Consider the following 17,737-nt stretch of genomic DNA (forward strand, 5'->3'; position numbering starts at 1 on the left):
CTGTATCCTGCTACCTGGATAATGTCTGCTTTGAGATTTCCTGCACCTCCCTGGCAGTAACATGGATTGGTGAGACCTCTCCTATGCCAAGTTCTACCCTGTACTGGTGCTCCCTGGTTTCTGATGGTGTGCTGGCCTCGGAGGGAAAACTCTGTTAGGAAAGTAGAAAATGTTGAACGTAAAACCTTGAGGCAAAATGTGGTCTGACAGGTCCCTTGGCTTGTCAGAGCCTCTGACTGATGGGCGCCAGTGGGCTGCTGTCTTTAAGAATGACCTTTAGTGAAAGACAAACTGAGAGAAAATGTCTCATAAAAAAAAAACAACAACCAAACCAGCAGTTTATGGAAATCTTTCTACTGCAGAGCAATGGCAAAGGTTCCCTGTAAGTTGGCCTTGGCTTGATTGCTTTCTGTCAGACATGATGGGTGTAGCTTGTGCTTTCTGGGAGAACTCAGACTGATGGACCTGTTTGCAGGGAGCAGTTGGCTGTTATGCCTTTTCCATTCTCCAGCCTCAGTTGCAGCTGGAATGCAGGGCAGGGGGGTGTAGTGTCAGCTGGAGGGCCCTGAGCTAATCTTAGCATCTCTGAAGGTCCTGATGGAGCAAATCTCAATGCCTGAGGCCTCCCATCCCCACAGTACTTCACTGCCTGCTTAAACCCATGCCCTTCCTTCCCAGCTTGTTCTCTCTTTTTTGGAGTGGCTCTGCTTCATGCTGCAGATCTTCAAAGAGCCAATGAATTGTATTGATGTTGCTAATGTTCTCTGTAAATTCAGAGAAATTAACAGATGAATATTTGATGAGCCTAATTAAGGCTGATTAGCTTCTCTCCCTAACCCTCCCCTCCCCTCTCCTCCCTTCCCTTCCCCTCCTCTTCCTTCTGCAATGTGGATGAGCATTTGGGTCCCTAAAAACATCCTGTCCCCAAAGGATGTCCCCATGTCTTCTGGTGGTCATGAACCAGCCATGGCCCAGGTTGGAACATCTTTTCAACCAAACAAGCCAGCCTGAGAAGTCCATGAAACCAGGCAGAGAAATGGAGAATTTCTGTCCCTGAGCTGCTGTGGGCCATGAGGTTTAGCCTCAAGATTTCTACTGCACAAGTCCTTTGTGACTCAGGACACATCTGCAGTACTTTGTCCTCCTGGATACCATCCTACAGGACAGTGTTCAGTGGAAACCCCTAAATTTTCCTGGAGATAATTGCCATGGCATTTGTCTGCCCCCACTCCACAGAGGGGTGTCAGGTTCAGCAGTTCCCTTGGCCATATTTTCATGGAGCTGCATGTTCCCCCTTCAGCCTTTATCTGTGCTCCTGGGAGCAGTCATGTTGCACTCCTTGGTGGATTCAGGATTTGGGGATTCCCTGGGATTTTCTGAGGTCTCAGTTTCACTCAGAACAAGTGCTGGACTTTCTTCTGGCTTTCCAGGTGAGTCAACACTCTGCAAATGTACCTGCTTAGCTTTGCCTGGAGGGCAGGCTGCTTTACAGTTATGAACCATCCTTAGGAAAGCTGTTATAGACACAAGGGGCACTTGCTGAGGATCCAGACCTACCTTCTGCCCAGGGTCTGGGTTTCCACCCTCACCTTGCTCACCACATGAAGCTGTGGTGACTGCTGATGAGTCTGAGCCTGTGTTAATGCTCCCAGCCCCATTCCTCAGCAGAGGGTAAGAGATTCCAGCTGCCAACCTTCGTGACAGATGGATGTCCCAGTGGTTTTGTGTGTCACTCTCGATATGCTCTGTGCACAGTAGACGTGGGCTTGGTGATGTCCAGAGAAGGGGCCTCCAGCGTTCTTGGTCCCACAGAAGATCAGGAGAATCTGGGCCAGGTGCTCTGTGAGGGTTTCAGCTCTGCCCAGCCCTGGGGAGGAGTGTTGGGGAGGCAATCTGGGCATCCGTCAGCTCAAACCCTGTGAGAGTGGCTGTCTGCTGCGTAGGGAGGGGCTTTATTTCCCTGCTCTGAGACAGAAAATCCTTCTCCTTCACCTTGTTCTGCCTGCCACAGCATGGCACACATTAAGGATAATGAGTTAACGAGCCGGAGTAAGTGACAGGGCTTTGTTCTTGGCCTCTCCTTTTCCCAGTTCACCTTTAGAGACATGAAAGGTGAAAACGAAACAAGAGCAGCTCTGAGGGCACACCTTCATCCTCCCTCTTTTCTCGATCTTTTTTTTTTTTCCTCTCCCTTCATCTGCCTTTCCCTGTTCCTTGCTCTGCCCTGATCCAGCAGCCGGCGTGGCGAGCTGACGCCGCTGACACAGATGCCCTTATCTCCAAGGGTACGGCTGGTGTTTGGGATTCAGAGGCAGCATTAGGATCGAGGTTCTGACTAATCTCCTCCGATAAGGTGTGTCACAGCAGGAGTTGCGGGGCAGAAGGTCCGGCATCACAGCTCCGGTGGCTGCTGCCCGATTTTTATTTAACTCCCTCCCAGGCGCGGTCGAGGGGATGCTCCAGCCCTGCCAAAGGGGGTTTCTTCCTGGCAGAAAGCAGCTCTGCCTGCCAGGCTTCTCATCTCCCAGCCCCTGCCCAGCAGCTGTGCAGTGCCCTGCCTGGTGTCCCTCCTCACCAGGGGAGGGGAAATGTGGGAAAAGGGGCTGACATGAGCTGCACATTGTGAAACAGGACAGGTGTACTGCAGTAAATGGAGTGGCGGGCAGAAATAAGCACAAAAGAGTTAGATGGATAGATAGGAATGAGGGATCAATAAACCAAGACTAAAGATAGCAAGGGAGATGCACTGAGGGCTGTTGACAGAGAAATAGATGTTGCAGCCAGAAAGATCCTCGAATAAGAGAAACGTCAAATGAGAGAGATGAAGCTTAGGGAAGGGTCATTTTAAGTGCACTTCACTGCTGGGCCAGGATTAGCCCAGACAATACCTGTTTAATGCTTCTTTTTCACTCTCCTTTTTTTAAACCCTCTGAGTGGTGGGATGGGAGCACCTCCACGAGCCCCAGTCACAACTACTGGGTTCAGACCTCCATGTTAGAGTCAGATCATTGCATGTTTCGAAATAATCCTTTGTCAGGCACCAGCTTAGCCAGGGAAAGGCTGCTTGGAGAAATGTCACGGAGCCAGGCTGCACGACTGCTGCTCTCCAGGCCTCCTGATCAAATCTGTGTGCTCTATACCCATGGTCCACATTTAAATCAAACTTAGCTGTTATTGAGACCAGATTTTCTCTCTTTATTTTTTGGTATCTGCCAAACAGAAGGAGTGGCAGTTTTGGAAAAGGAAGAAGGTGTAGAACGAGCAGCATTGGGGTGCTGAGGTACAGGGTGTCCTGGAGGACACAGCCTGACAGAGGGATGTTAATGGGAGGGAATTTTGGGTAAGGAGTAACAGCTTCCAGGTGTCGATCCCTGGCATGTTGATTTGTTGCACTGAGCCTGGATTTGGCTGTTTTGTTTTGTTTTTTCACCTGTTTAATGACCAGTGAGCTTGTTACAGAGTTCCTGAGGCATTCTGTAATACCTTTCCTTAAGGAATTCTGTTCCTCAGGTTCCCAGCACAGCTCTCTGCCTAAAAGTCTTCTGAGTCTGAGAAAGCCTCATACTCTGAAATTGCTTTACTTCTTAGGGGCTGGTCTGAGAAAGTAGCATAAGAGTTCAGCAGCTTCATAGCAGCTGTTAATTTCCTCTTGTTTTATTAATTAGGCAGGCTACTCCCCCTCTCCCTCCTTCTCTCTGGGCATTTAATTAAACCCTGTAAAACTACTGAAGGCAATGGAAGTCTACCCCTTCTCTTTATGGTCCTGGGAGGCCCAGGAAGTGTGGGTATCCCCCTCCAGGGGCTGGGTTGGGGGCATCTTCTCTGGCTCTGCAGGCTCCTTTCTCAGTCATCTTCTCCACAACAGAAGACTCGGAGTCTCCAGTCCTGGAGCCTCCCTGCTGGACAAGTGACTGGACATGGGTGGGGACAAGTGACAGTGTGCTGTGCTCTGCACGGGTAGGATTCACTCCATCTCCCTATAGGAGGCTGGGAGGGTGAGAAATGAAGTGACTAGCACTCGTGCTGCTCCAGGAGCACCCGAGTTCCCTGTGACAAGGGATGGGGGAATGGGATACCAAAATCCTCTACCACGTCACAGGAGTGTTTACAGAGATGCCTGGGGGAGATAAAGGGAGGTGGCTGTGTGTCCTTCACTGCCAGGGCTTGGAAAGTCTGGGGAAGCCTGCGGTTCCTGCTGCCCACTGCAGGCTTGGGCACCTTCCCAGAACATGCCAGTGTCTCATGGTCACTGTTGCTGGAGTCCTGCACCCCAGCTGGTACCTCTGCAAACCCGACAGGGCTGAAAAGCAAGGAGGGTTTGGGGATGTTCATCCGCTCCAAACCTGACCTGAAAACAGAGAGGGCCAGACATGAACCCAGAGCCTGAGGGGACTGATTTATCCGGGGATGGCTCACATACCACCTCCAGGAATGTGTCTCTGTCCGGTGGGAAGAGCAGGGGCTGTGAGAGAGGAGTGAGCCTGTGCTGATGGGAGCTGCCTCCCTCCCCAGCCATCTCCAGTTTACCTCGGCACAGCCCTTCCCGAGGGAAGTGTCCGTGCTCCGAGCGCTTTGTTCAACAGCCTGGCGGTGATCAGTGTGATGGAGCCATTTATCAGCCCCAATGCATATTTAATGCCGAGGTGGTGAGCAGAGGTGGGGTGGTGTTTGCAGACAGCCGAGCTGGGGAGCTCTGCCATGGCCGTTAACGGTCCTGCATTAATTATGACAGAATAAATAATTCACAGGGCTAATAACAAAGGCTTGTTTTTAACTGTTATGGAAATCTCAGCTTGCTCCTGGGAGAGGGGAGCTGGGAAAGCAATGTCTGGCTCTGCTTCTGAGCCAAGAGGACAGCAGAGCACAGGGGATGTGCTGAGGATGCTGTGCTGGCTGGTGGCATTTGGGGGGATCTGTACCCCTTGCTGTCCCATCCACAACCCAGGGACACCATGGCTTTTCCCAGCAGCTGTCAGTGTGTAGGGAAAGCCTCGGGGAGGTGAGGGCAAGGAGGCATCAGCTTCTCCTGTGGGCCCAGGCACTTGTTTTCCTGCTGCTCCTGTGGGGGAGCAGGATGGCAGCTTCTTCCCCAGCACTCCCTGCACACCCCGCTCAGACCCTGCACTGCACGTCTCTGCCTCTCAGAGATGCTCCTCCACAACCCTGCTCCTGCCCTCCCATCCAGCCCCTTCTCCCACTTGGTGCCAAAAATTGTCTAATTCTGCCTCTCTGTTTTAACCTCGACAGGCAGGAAGCGTGTGGACGGACCATGAAATCTGCAAGGGCATCACTCCTACATGAATATTCCTCTGGGAGAGGCAGTTCCTGCTTAGCACCTACCTGGCAGCTTTGGAGTTTGTCCCACCTAGATCTCTTCTGTCTTTCCTTCAGGCCGTTCATTCCTCCCTTCCTTCTCCCTGTAACTTGCTCTTTTACTTCCTCAGACATTAATATGGATGTTTTCTTGTGCTGCTACTGTCCTTCAGCTTAAATAGCTTTTTCCCCCCTCCCTGGTGTTTGGCCTCCAGATGTATTTATAGAGAAAAAAAATCACATCACTGCCAGTTTGCTTTATCAAGGCTGAGCAAGCTCTGCTCCTCTACACTGCTTTTATACCATGTGTCCTCCATTCACCAGCTCACTCAGGTGTCCTTCTCTACTCTTTTTAACCTTCTTGAGTGTGGATAGCCTTCTGATGAATGACTCTGGGCAAATAATTTCACTTTTCCTGCCTTGGCTTCCCTAACTATAGAGAGGAGACGATGACCCCATCCTGTGGCATGGGGTGAGTTAGGTGGTATAGGAGCTTTCCCCTTCCCAACCTGGGTCCTTTAGGGGGGCTCATTTCAATACCCTGTGAATTTACATCTCAACAGAAACAGAAGAGATATGGGACGTCAGTCCTGTCCCAGACCACTGCAGGCAGCTCAGAATAGCTGAGTAATCCAAATGAGCATCCAGAGTGGGCTGAATGGTGATAACTCACCCACACATCACCAAACATATCCTGACAGGAACCTAAAACCAAGGGGCAAAGTCATGACAGAAATGTTTTCCAGGGAAACTTGTGTGATGCCACCATCTGTTGATGCTGAAGAATTTTCTTGAGGGTCTAACCAGTGCCCTCTTGACTGCTGGGAATGGGATTGTAACATCTTCCCTTTGCCTTTCTCTTTCAAGGCAGTTGTCACATTAACCTCAGAGGTTAAACACACAATGTATTTTACCCCTTATTCCTTTGTGCCTGTGCTGTTGATCCTCCTTTCTTTCTACTCCTGCTTTGCAGTCTCTTCTGCTGGGGTGGCACAATGAAGAGAGTGCAACTATAAAAAGATAAATAAACAAACTCCCTTGGACTGTCCCATCCAAGACAGGAGACATTTCAGTGGAGTCCAGGACAACCTCAAGCACTGACTGTTGACACAGGAGAATGCAGCAGATTTCACCTACAAAGTGGCTGTTTCAAGAGAGGAGGGCAGCACAGCTCAGAAGTGCTTATGTCTGGAGAGTGGCTGTTTACACAGGGGAATAGCGTGCTCACCTTGCTGTTAGAGCACAAAACAAATGTTTGCCCAGGTAAGTGCAGATCCCAAGCTCAGGTTTTGCCTTGGGTGTGTAGCTTTGGGGCACACACACAGGGAGGCACTGTCTGAGCGAGCCTGGCAGGTTAAAATTGTCCTGCTCTGGATGTCTGGAGGCAAACCAGCAGCTCCTCGAGCCGCTCCCGGTCTCTCCCTGCTGACAGAGTGGGGTGAAGGACTGGGTCTGGTCAGCTGCAGTCACAACCAAAGCAGGGCTGAGGCTGACAGGACTCAAATCTCATTTCTCAAGATTAAAAACCATAAAGTGTACCCTGGCGAATAATTTCTTTTAACACCTTTATTAGACAAATTCTCTTTCCTTCTCTTATACTCGTTCCAAGAGGACACGGGTAAGAAAGTCGCTGACTGATTTTCTCTCCTCTCCATTTTAATCAAATGAATACATTTTCACACCACCAGATTCCTACCTCATTTTCCCAAGTCCTTGGAGGAAGTTTTGGGGCTGGCACCCGGGGTAAATCACAGTGCTCACCTTGCACCTGCGGGAGGTGGCAGCTCAGTCCTCTTTGTACTCAACAATGGTAAGACAAGGCCACAGGTGCTCTGATTGTTAAAGAAGATACACCCCCTTCTTCCCTCTGTGCTCATACATCACCGTGCAGATCCTGCACTGGCCATGGCAGAGAACAGCTCAGATGGGCTGAGGAAAAGAGGAGGAGACTGGAAAATGGGGAGGCTTGTGGCTCGTGGTGGGCTGGCAGATGTGTGGGGCAAGGACAGGACCCACAATAGTGTGGATGCATCCCAGGGAGATGCTCTACTGATGATGAAAGGGCTCATGTTGGGAGTGCTGTGACAGGGTGGACAGATTCCCCATTGCATTGCAGCCTTTGTTCGAATTTCAGAGCGAGCATTAGTTTTTAGAGAATAGATGTTAGGAAAAAATACTTTACTGTGATGGTGATGAGGCACTAGAACAGGTTGCCCAGTGAAATTGTGGATGCCCTATCCCTGGAAGTGTTCAAGGCCAGGTTGGATGAGGTTTGGTGCAACCTGATCCATGGAAGGTGTCCCTGCCCATGGCAGGGGGGTTGGAACGAAATGATCTTTAAGGTCCTTTCCAACCCAAGCCATTGTGTGATTCATTCTACGATTTTAGGCTGTTAACAGGAAAGGAATCAGACTCAGCTCTTTTCTATCACGGGAGATAACAGGAACAAAAGGCACCAAACAGCTCCATGAGAGCTGGGTGGTGCTGCAAGGCAACCTGGCATCAAATTGGTCCTAAACGTGGTAATCGCTTTCAGCAGCTGAGAGCCCCTCTTCACTCTGTCAGAAGCCTCTCTCCTTCAAGGCACTGCCTGGGAGGCATGTGGGTGTTTGCAGGGAGAGGAGCAGTGCAGAGCTGGGGGGTTCTGCCCCAGCCACCAGGTCAGTGTGTGTGGGCTTTTGTTGTGGCACACCTCGGTTCCCGTGGGGATCAGCCAGACGGCTGTGAGGAGGGCTGCTGTTGTGGTTTCCGTGCTGGAGCTTGTGGGCTGGAGAAGAGGAGGCAAACCAAAATATTTATACCATAAAATGTGCACTTTTTTTCGAGCTGAAGCTTGGGCAGCATCCCAGCCCCTCCATATGGACTTGTAGACATTGCTCACCTGATTTCTTTCGCTCTCGGGGAGAGCATGTTACGGCTGCTCGGTTGCAGAGGGGGAGGCAGGCAGCTCCCATGGCATCCATCTGCAGATCTGGAGGCTGCAGTGACTGTGGCTGCTCCTCCCCTGTCCCCTGGTGCCCCAGTGTCCCTGCCTGGAGCCAGGGGCTTCCTTCCTTGCTGTTGGTGCTGTTGGGCAGTGAGCCACCTCCCCAGGCTCGGGGAGAGGCTCCTGGGTTTGCTGTTTCTGGCTGAGTTCATGCTCCCCAAGTCCTTGCCATGAAAGCCCTACCCACTGGGCATGTCTGCTGGTCCACCAGCAGTGCAAGGACCTGAGGGCTGGTGGGATGGAGGGGAGGACACGTGCAGGGTGCAGGTAAAGCAGTGTGTGTGTGCACCCCTGCTCAGCAGGACCTGTGTCATGCAGACAGATGAGTAGCTCAGAGAGTTGGCAGGGGTTCTGTACACCTTGTGCTGGGCGAGGAAAGGACCTTCTCAGGATCTGACCCTCTCCAGCCCCGGGATGTTGCCGTGGGACTCTGTCCTCTTTTCCGTGGCTGGGACAAGGGGCAGTGCAGCAGCTGGGCTGGAAATGCAGTGTCCTTTATCAAAGCTGTGGGAGCAAGGATGTGTGGGTCTGCTGGTGTGTTCCACTGGACAGGACCAGCGTGATGCCCTTGGTGTCTGAGCCTTTCGGTGCATCCTGCATTTGGGCTGCAGCAGGCTGGTGGCATCCTGACCCTCCGTGGGCTTTGGGAGAGATGCTGAGCCCCTCTGAAGTGCCTCCTGTGTTATTTAACCTCCCTCCCTCTGCAACTGGCTCAGAGCTACCCTCTGTGGTGGCAATGGCTCAGCCCTGACCAGCCCTGGGAGCCCGGGCAGGAGGCAGTCCCTGTCCCAGGGAGCAGCAACCAGCGTGGGGGGGCTCATTTTGTGATTATGCTGTGGAACGGTGGCGTTACATCTTCCAGCCTGTCCCCTGGAGATGGTTCTTCTCATCCTCTCTCTGACAAAATTTAAGATGGTCACGGATAACTGGCTTTCATTATCGCTGGGCTCATAAATCCTCCTGTTATCCTCTTTTGGGCAGGTTCCTGCCCTCACCCACACGGTAGCCCCTCTCTGGCTCCAGCATGGGGTAACCTCCCCCTGCCCCCCTTGTTCTGTGGTCCCTGCACATTCCTGCTTCCCCCCATTTCCAAGTGCCATTAACTGTTGTGCACTTGCTATCTCGTCCCTCCCACCCATTTCTCCCACAACAGGGTCAAACTCTCCAGGGCTGGCTGGGTAATTTTCCCTGTTGTTGCTCATATGGTTTTCCATTGCTCTTCCACCCTTCTGTCTAACATCCAACACCAAAGAATTCCCTGGTCTCACAGTTCCCATCCTTCTGGGGCTGTTTAGCCAGGCAGGGCATGATTCAGCCCTTCATCACGCCTTGAGGTTTTCGATGACATCTGTTACTTCATTTTAATTCCCAACTCACTTTTGACATGTTTTTGGCTCTGGCTGCCCAGTGGTATTGATTAGACTTTTTATGGAGGGAGTGCTCTTTCTGTCTTTAGTTCTCATGCAAGACACCTTTCTGTGGTGCAAGGGCTGTACAATTAAAACAAAGAGAGAAAGAAAGAAGGAAGGAAGGAAAGAAAGGAAGGAAGAAAGAAAGAAAGAATGAAAGAAAGAAAAAAAAAAAGAAAGAAAGAAAGAAAGAGAAGTCTCTCCACATAGACCAGACCTTATGTCCTGCTCCTCTAATTGCCTGTGAGCAGAGATAGCAAATAAAAATTCTTCAAGGCTTCTTATTTCATTTTTAAGAGCATTGCTTTTTGCAGACCTCTGGCCCCAAACACAGGCTGATAAAGGTTTCTTTTGGGTATATAGGGAAGACCATAATGGTTTCATCATCCCTTGAGAGCATGGTAACCCCAGTCCTTTCTTTTCTCTAGGAAGGGGAGTAGTACAGATTAGTGATGGGAGTTTTACTGCCACAGGGACTGGCTGTGTGCAAAGAATGTTACAGATTTGTGCAGGGGAAGACTCCAATTTCAGCTTCTAGACCTTGGGATTTAAAGGTGACAGTAAAACCCCTGCAGCCCTTCCAACAGCCAGCTTTGGCAAAGCAGCTCTGATCATGGGGCTGATGCACCTCAGCTACTGCTTGGCCTTGTGAGGAGGATGGGAGGGTGCTGGGGGGGGCTTCCCTCTTGGGACACTCTGGAGAACATGTAGGGTGGTGGGACCCCTCACCTCTGATGTTTGTGGAGCTTCTCCCCAGCAGAGCCCCTGGGTCACCAGTTTGCAGCCAGTTTTACTGGTTAGCTCTGGTGGTGGGATGGGGACGTGCAGGGCTGCCTGGCCGTGGCTGACCCTGTGGGTGCTCCTCCAGCCAAGGATCTGCCAGATTTAAAAGAGGGAGTGAAGGAGACACTGAAGGGGTCAAATTGAAAGACAGCACAGTAGAAAAAGCCAGAAAATACCCACAGCTTCATGGTGGCATCCAGGACTCTATTGGCACTGGCTGGTAGCTACAGATCATAGCAAGGCCCCAGAGCTCGGGGGTCACCGGGGTGAAACAGCCCTAAATCAAGGAGAGACCAGTGGGGGAAATGCAGAGAGCTATGTCCAATACTTTGGGATACTGCCCTGGGAGCAAGACCAGCCCTGGCAGAAAATGTGGGGCCACTGGTGTCCAAAATGCAGCTGACGATGGGAGCCAAAGAAGGGAAGAGCTGCTGAGCATCAGATTCGGTGCAACCAGCTGAGGAAATCCCAGGAGGTGTTGTGGGGCATCCCCCTACCTGGCCTTGATGGGAAACACAGAGTCTCATCCACTTGGCCCACGGCCACTCCTGCCAAAATATTTGCGTTTGGGGATGGACACCCGCCAGCCAAATTCGAGTTGGCCTGAAAAGCTCTCTGTAGTGGCCAAACAGCCCCAGGAGATGGAGCTGAGCCTGCTCACCATCTGTCTGAGGTGGTGGCAGGGCTGTGACGCCGGAGCCGAGGGGAGCTGAGCGCTGTGCCTGCGCTGGGGCGGCCGGGGCTGAGTCCCCCGGGGCTGTGTCCCACCCCAGCCGGCTGTGCCAGCCCTCGGGGCAGCAGGAGGGAGGGCCCATCCCACCGCCTGCAGCACAGGCAGAGGCACCATCTGGCACTGCTGCTGCCCTCGGCCACCGCCAGCCAAGCAGGGGGTTGGTTGGGATGCCAGGCTGAAAACGAAGAGGAGTCCTGCACTCCGTGGGTGCCAGTTTGGAAGAAAAGCACTGATCCTGGGCCAGTTTTCTGGTCCATTTGGTTTCTCTGTGGCTTGATGGGGACATTAAATGGCAGGCATCACATGCCAAGCTTGGGTATCTCATCCCTGTGTGGAGAGGCCAGTGACGAGCGGTTCTCAGGCACGAACACCATTAGCAGAGCTGGCTGTAGTTGTAGAGAGGAGTCTCCCTGCAGTGAAAACCAGTGTTCCCCACAGGAGCTCACTGTCCAGTCCTTCACCAGTCCTGGCCTGGGTTGTTTGGGCTTGAGACAGAAGATTTGATTTGTGGACTGCAGCAGTTGCTTCTGCAGACAGATTCTGCCTTGCCAAGCTCCAGCTGGGCAATCCCCTCCGGCTGCACACCCTCAGGGTGATGGTGAGTATCCCAGGGACAGCAGAGAAAGGACTGCAAGTCTCTGGTCTGCCCAAGTCCAGCCCCAGGATCTCTCTGCTCCCAGCAAATGAACTTTAAACAAGGTATGTTTTCCTACTTGCCTATTCATTGTCTGGATTTCAAGTAAGATCACTTCAGGTTTTAAGCAGAGTTTCCTAAGTTAGTCTCACAAACAAAATCGTCACAGAAAGCCTTGTTTCTGCGAGGCTGTACCTAACATCTGTTAGAAGGTGAGTGGCAGCAGCTGTCACTGAATAATCGTTCTCATTAACTCATCTTTGTACCTTTCTTTTGCCTGATGAAACCCTCTCTCCAAAACACAGCCTTGAGGGCTGCTCAAAAACAAAGCAGTCAAACAAAGAGAGACAGAACCAGGGAGGCTGGAAACTCATCCACCTCCTCATCCCATAGAGACAATTTAGAGGGAGAACATGCCTCAGTTCCTGATCCTTGCTGGGTCCAAGAGGACAGACTGTGCCAGCTGCACAAGCTCCTGGGGCAGGGCTGAGGTCACCGTTTTTCCCATCCCTTCATCCTTCCACCTCCTGCTGGTGAGTCCAGCAGAGATCTCATTACCACTGCCCCTGTGCTGGCCTGCTTCCAGCACCTGCTGAAAAACTGCCCATGTCACCAGGGGCTGCTTTTTAAAGACAACTCTTGTAAATCAGTTCATTTATGCTGTTTTTTGATGTTTTTTGCAACCCCATAACCCAAAGGCACTGGAAGGGCACTCCTAGACTCTGATCCCAGCTGTGGGTCAGCAGGTCAGGGTTGTAGCCTGTTCTATGATATTGGTGTCAGTGACCTAAATGATGTGGGATCCCAAGGCCCACTGACTCCTTCTGCAGACTACAGAGACCAGTTGCTTGGCCATACTTAGAGATGCCACCAAGTGAGTAACCATGAAAAAATAACTTCAAGTCAAGGGTTTCAAGCTCAAACCTCAAAGCTAGCTCCTGAATCCAGGTTTTGGTATACCCAGTGTGGCACTGGGGTCTCTCAGGCATCTGGAACTCACACAGACCGGCTGGGACCTCTCCCTGCCCCTGTGTTTCGGCTTCTTAACAGCCTTTCTTTGCCTCCTGCCATCCCAAAACCCTGCCCTGAGCTGCTCCAGCATTCTAAGGAGGGAATTGCACGTAGTCTGCTTCCATCTCTGTTTGCAAACAGAAAAATACCCCAAGAATCAGATGCGGGGGAGACCAGGGCAGGAAGGAGCATCCCTTCCTCTGAGGAAGGCTCCAGGGGCTGTGAGCAGGAGGTAACAGAGAGGCACCGGGGTGGGCAGGGAAGGTGAGGCACTGGGTATTTCTGGCTGTGAGCCAGTGATGCAAAGCTCAGGGTTGAAGGAGATAAGATCATATGAGAGTGATGGAGTGAGCAAAGGGATGTATGTGGGCGTCACAGGGATCCCCGTGAGATCTGTGACAGCAGCTGTGAGGTGTCCCTGGCTGTGCCCCTCTGCCAGTCCTCAGCCTTTCAGAGGAGCAGGACCCCTGGGAGCCCCTCATGCGATGAGGAGCTCTCTGCCTCCTCCTGCTCTTCCCACATCATATCTCTGGGATACTGACCAGTTGTGACTTTTATTTGACCAATGGCCTCCTGCTGACAAGGAGCATACGGCCGGGGAGGGAGCAGAGGGAGAAGCCATAGATTATTCTTAATTGACTAGAACAGACGAGGCTGACCTTCAGAGAACAAAGCCATGAATCTTCACACAATGGAGTGAGTGCCACGTGGATTTACTGTCCTCTGGCTTTAAAGCTCCACCAACCCTCTCCTGCTCATGCAAGACAAGCAGAAGGGCCAGGAGGATCTACTGGGCAAAGCCCTGATTTGCAGGGTTCTCCCAGCCACAAGTCATGAGCTTACATGACCTTTCAGGTGTGTTTTCCCTTGCAAGCTGTTCACAGCTACTGGACAAGAGGGGGAGCAGACAGATAGACATGGAGCAGCAACAGATGGAGGGACACAGCCTTCACCAGTGTTTTCTGTAACCTTCTCTGGAGAGAGGAAATCTCTGTAAGACCAGGAGCATCATTAAAGAGCTCTGTTATTTTTCTAGGTATTTGTGCCTTTATAATTCAGCTTCAGCGAAGACAATATACCTTCCAAAAATGCATGACAAGCTGAACGGGAAGATCTGTGAAGCCTTGAGTTGTTTAGGGGAAAGCACCCTACAAACCTTGCAGTGCCATCGCTGAGGCTGCAGGGACCAGCTGAGCTGAAGGTAAGTGCCACCTCCAGAGTGACCTGAAGGATCCTAAATCTCTTGCTGGCTTTGAAACGGGGTACTGTCCCTTCCAGGACAGAGGGAAGTGGCAAAACTTCTGCCTTTCCCTTTGCTCAATCAAACCTCACCTTCAATGTGGCTGAGAGTGAAGGGCAAAGCTGTTTGTTGCTGTGGCTCCAGGGCTTGAACTGTAATGAAGAGGGATGAGAACTCAGATGTGCTGGTAGGGTCTTTCTGTGTGGTTTCTACTTCTGCAGTGCCAGTAGTCACCAAGCATGCACTGCTGATTTGGGAGGATTCCTACCAGATGCTTGGTCACTCTGAATCAGCAGGGCTGTGTTGATGTGTACCAACTGCAGCCTGGCCCCTCCTGCAGAATCTTGAATGTGCCCAGTACCAGCTAAGAACCAAGAGAAGAAGATACAAGTAAAAAAACAGAAGGAAAAAAACCCCAACAAACAAAAAAGCTTTCCTGTCTGAGAGCAGCTCTGTGAATATCAGCCAGTTTCTTTGTGGGCAAAGCCAGAAGCACAGTCAGGGTTTGTTTGACTAGCTCAGCATTTCCAGGGAAGAGTCACGGTGTTTGCACCTCTTAGGACCTGGGAAAGGCATGTCTGGGCCCTGGACATCTCACAGGGCTGACAGGGCCTGGACAGAAAGTGGAAAGGGGGGACAGTGTGTTGACAAGGGACAAACAAGTATCCTGGCTGCAGTTTGAGCATGATAGTCTCTCCAGGAGCTGTGTGTGCATGTGGCTTCCTCACTCCTGTACTGCTGTGTCTTGATGTTCATCTTTCCTCTCTGCTGCTCCTCGGAGGAGGGACAGATTCCATGGAATCAGAGAGAGAACCTCTGGCTGTGCTGCTTGGTTTGTCAGTGCCCTGACAAAACGCATCTCCTGAGGAGGGAAGGCAAAGTTTCCAGAGCACTGCTGGCTTTGCTCGTAGGCAGGGCAAGCTTCTGCCTGGCAGCTCCATCATTTGCCATTTGCAGAGGATTGGGGAGGGAGAGAAGATGGGGAGTGACAGGTTGCCCCTCTGGGTGGTGAGTATCTGCACGGAGAAGGCACCAGGAGAGAGCCAAGGAAACCTTGGGGCCATCTGCGATGATGGAGAGTCTTCTTATGGCAGGAGGTCCCTCCCAGCTCTCTCAGCCCGACCTTGGGCTGCTCCACAAGTTGCCTCAAGACATGTGTGGAAATGTTCGGGGGTGATTTTAGTGGCCACTGAAGCTGTGCTTCAGCTGATGTGCCCTGATGTCCCCTGTGGACTGCCTGCTCACTCCCACATTTCCAACGAGCCCATTTCCACCGCAGCTCAGCGGTGCCCAAAGCTACCCCATTCACAAGCTGCACAGCCCTTTTCCATCATCTTTACTACAGCAGGCTCCTCTCTGGGCTGCCTTCCCACCCTTACAAGGCCCTTCCTGAGCAGATCCTTCTCCCTCACTCAGCATCCATCACGGACCTTCCCACCCTGACCTGGGCTGATGTGATTCCGTGGGACTGTGGCTCCAACCTCCAGTACCCCAACACCTCTCCCTCCCTGAGCAAAGGGGCTCATCCAGATGATGGGTGTCTCTGAAGCATCTGATCATGTGAACAGAGGAATGTCGAGTGCCATTCCCCTCAGTGGGGCAGGGTGGGCTTTGATCCTGACTAATTTGGCTACACAATCCCACTGAGTGTGTGCAGGTTTAATCTCTTGCACTACATTAGGATGGAGTAAAGGGGGAGAAAAGTGCAGCTGTTATGGTGTTACACAGCCTCTCCCTGGCTAGATGACACGGTCCCTGCATTATCAGGCATCCGGTGTAACAGCTGGCAGAGGACACTGTCCAAGTTGTCTGGAACAGCAGAGATCAGAGAAAGTGATTTTGCAGGAAGGTGAGTGAAAGGATCAGCCCTTCTAGGGATGAACTCTGGATCCCAGGGTTCCAGCTCCATATGGATATAGGCACTTGAATTGCTGGGACTGCCCATATGGGTACCTTTATATCATACTTTTGTAATCTTTTCATTCTGATCCTGCAACAGCTGGTGCTCAGAGGGACTGCTGGCCCCAGGCAGGCAGGGATGCAGAGGCTTCTGGCATCTGGGTGCAGGATTCAGGCTCAGGAACTAACTGGCTCTTTTCTCCTGCTGTCACAGGTCCTGCTTATGCTGCCAGGCACAGCTCTGCTTTTGCAAACTGATTTAATGCCACTGTACCTGGAGCTCATGCAAAGCACGGCTCTGGAGGAAAAAAAAAGGCACCTGCAGATCACCTCAGTGGTGTTGGATTCCCAGGATGGGCAGCTCCAGGGATCACAGCAGAGGTGGGAGCGGGCTTGGAGCCGTCTGGTGGAGCTGCTCTGCGTCAGACAGGTAGAGAGCAGCTCTGTGGTGTTTGCTTTTTATGTGTGTCTTGGGGATCTGACACCACCCACACACGCTCAGCTACAGCCTGCAAGGGGGACGAGCGAAAGACACCTTCTCCAAAGGCACTGGAGCAGTGGTGGGAGCAGTGCTTGGGAGCATCGTGAGGATGGGTGGGAACCAAGAGTGGCAGCTGCTGGGAGCTCTCCCAGGGAGTGGAGTGATGGGATCCATCTGAGAAACGTGAACCCTGCTGCTCTGTTTGGACATCATTCCGGATCTTGCCGATCCTCAAATCCTGGGCTTAATCTTCCATGGCAGCACACTCCTGAAATCCAACTCTGTGTCACCAGGCCCCCTGTCCCATCATTCCTGCTGTGCTGCACATTGAATTGTGCACAGAGGATGATCAGAAGCCCCTTAATGAGAAGGGAGAGTGTCATATTAAAAAGGCGTGTCCGAGAGAAACAAGTCTTGGATCCTTCTGCGAATTATTCCCCTTCCAGGGGTTTCAGCAGCAACTGCTGCTTACAGATTTTTTTCCCAGGCTTTCCACAGGTTTATACAAACTTCATATTAAAAATATGAATTGGGGACTCCTGGGTTAAATCCTTCAAGTGGTTGTTATTTTACTTCTTCCACTTGGGATTTTTAGAAGAATGCAGTACTTAGCACACATTTAAATTACAGCAAAATGCAGGAAACATTACAATCTTTTCTACCTCTACTTCATTAACCTCTTTGCTCTCTGAAGGACTGGCAGCCTCACAAGAGAGCAGATTTTCCCAGTACAGGGTATTGTTGTCATGCCTGTCAGGAAGTCCCACCAAAATTCAGAGACTGCCTGTCTCTACTTTTAATGTCCTAAACATTTATACACTATTATTATTATTGTTATTATTAGTGGGCCTGGCCACCTTTTCATTCATTTCTTCCACTTTTAGTTGATACTTTGCACTTAAGACAACCAACCACAGCTGCTGTTCCCTGATGAATTTGGGAGGATCAAGCTTTGTAGCAGAGTTAAAAGGGAAATACTTGATAAACCAAGCTATTCTGGGAGCAGCAGAATGCGTGCAGCCCACTGACTCCCACGCCCCTCGTGCCATGGGGCTTCTCCAGGGTATACAAGGGGTTTATACCCAGGCTCTGAGGTTGCTCTGAGGTGGAAAAGTGCAGAGTTTGGTCTCTCCTACTTCTGCCCACTGCTCTGTGTTCATCACACACATGTGGGATGGCTCTGCTGCCACCTCTCCCAGGGGTTCACCCACACACAGCTTGGCATGTACTCTCCGAGACAGAGGAGAG

General features: G+C 51.5%; 1 long non-coding RNA gene across 1 annotated transcript in view; it reads left to right on the forward strand.

The window, feature by feature from the left end:
* The window catches only part of LOC120322531, a 33,461-nt gene that overhangs the window by 6,916 nt on the left and 8,808 nt on the right, over positions 1-17,737 (forward strand). The window contains exons 2-3 of the long non-coding RNA XR_005562297.1: positions 13,906-14,070; positions 16,223-16,438. This is a non-coding gene — a long non-coding RNA (uncharacterized LOC120322531). The remainder of the gene's footprint in view (positions 1-13,905; positions 14,071-16,222; positions 16,439-17,737) is intronic.

This window comes from Pipra filicauda, unplaced genomic scaffold (assembly GCF_003945595.2).
Source record: "Pipra filicauda isolate LSUMZ 115617 unplaced genomic scaffold, ASM394559v2 scaffold9_size5747161_pilon, whole genome shotgun sequence".
NCBI lineage: Eukaryota > Metazoa > Chordata > Aves > Passeriformes > Pipridae > Pipra > Pipra filicauda.